Consider the following 1,991-nt stretch of genomic DNA (forward strand, 5'->3'; position numbering starts at 1 on the left):
TGCAAATTAAAAGGTGAAACTGATATATGAGACAGACGCATTACATGCAAAGCGAGATAAGTCAAGCCTTAATTTGTTATAATTGTGATGATCATGGCGTACAGCTCATGAAAACCCCAAATCCACAATCCCAGAAAATTAAAATATTACATGGAACCAAGAAGACAAGGATTGTAGAATAGAACAATATCGGACCTCTGAAAAGTATACAGTGTACTGTGCTTGATTGGCTAGCAAACTCGCCTGACCTGACCCCATAGAGAATCTATGGGGCATTGCCAAGAGAAGGATGAGAGACATGAGACCAAACAATGCAGAAGAGCTGAAGGCTGCTAATGAAGCATCCTGGTCTTCCATAACACCTCATCAGTGCCACAGGCTGATAGCATCCATGCCACGCCGCATTGAGGCAGTAATTGCTGCAAAAGGGGCCCAAACCAAGTACTGAATACACATGCATGCTTATACTTTTCAGAGGTCCGATATTGTTCTATTCTACAATCCTTGTCTTCTTGGTTCCATGTAATATTCTAATTTTCTGGGATTGTGGATTTGGGGTTTTCATGAGCTGTACGCCATGATCATCACAATTATAACAAATTAAGGCTTGACTTATCTCGCTTTGCATGTAATGCGTCTGTCTCATATATCAGTTTCACCTTTTAATTTGCATTACTGAAATTAATGGACTTTTGCACGATATTCTAATTTTCCGAGTTTCACCTGTATGTAACTAAACTGAAGCAACAAACAAAATGGAGATAGGCAGCCATTTTATAATATAAGCAAATGTAAAGCTAAATGGAGAACAAGTAAATATAAACAAAATGGAGGATTAGGCTCCATCTTCCACATGGGGGAAAAGACACCACAGGAGTTTGAAATTTCAGAGGTGAAAGTTGCAAACAAGTGGTAGGATCACCAATTTTGTTCACAGCACTAAGAATTTTACACATTCAGATTGGGTTCAAGGTCACTGTCAACCATTAGACAGACATGGAGGTAGTAAATTAACAGAGGTTGCTGTTATACTTGAGGATACATAGCAACTGGGCACTGTCCTCTGTGAACTGCTCCTCAGCACTTGTCAGACTGAGTATGTCTCTTGGAAGGAAAGGGGACTTGGGAGAAAAACAGGTTGCTTACTTGTAACTGATGATCCTTGAGTGATCCTAGGTATTCACACCACTGGGATACATGCCTGTGCCGGAGACCAATCAGGAACATTCTAAAAGCTCCAGACTCCTCCCATGGTACACATGTGTCCATTGACATAGGCGGGCAGAGCGCCACTCTCCTAGGTTTCTGGACAACCGTCAGACATCAGCGACCACCATAAGTGGGACTGGAGAGGTAAGTGAGAGAACAGGTAAGTAAAAACATAGACATCGCCCAGAGCACGACCTCCAAGAAAGAGGGGAGGCAGGGTGGGATGTGAGAATACCTAGGATCACTCAAGGATCATCAGTTACAGCTAAGCAACCTGTTTATTCTTGACATGATCCCAGTGTATTCACACCACTGGGCAATTAGCAAGCTCCTACAGGCATTGTTAGGATAGAACTCACTTTAAGACACCCCTCTCAAATCATGCATCCTTAGAGAACCAGAGGACCAGCACGTAATGTTTGATGAAGGGGTGGTCCAAAGATCAAGTCACAGCTTTCCGAATCTCAGTCATGGAGGCTCCTGACAGATTGGTGGCTGAAGACGACACCACTCTTGTAGAGTGGGCTTTAACACCCTTATGTGGGATTTTGCCTTGAGACTTATATCCCTCAACTATGGCTTGGACAATCCAATGGGACAAGTGTTGGTGAGTGATCTGCGTGCCTTTCTTGTCCTTTCTATAGGAAACAAAAAGTCTATTATCTTTACAAAAGGAGCGAGTCCTGTCCTGATAGAAGGCTAAGGCTCGGCAGACATCCAATATGTGCAGAGAGCATTCTAAATCAGACTGTGGGTTGAAGAAAAAAGCCAGCAGAATCACA

The sequence above is a fragment of the Hemicordylus capensis genome, chromosome 2 (assembly GCF_027244095.1).
Source record: "Hemicordylus capensis ecotype Gifberg chromosome 2, rHemCap1.1.pri, whole genome shotgun sequence".
Classification (NCBI taxonomy): domain Eukaryota; kingdom Metazoa; phylum Chordata; class Lepidosauria; order Squamata; family Cordylidae; genus Hemicordylus; species Hemicordylus capensis.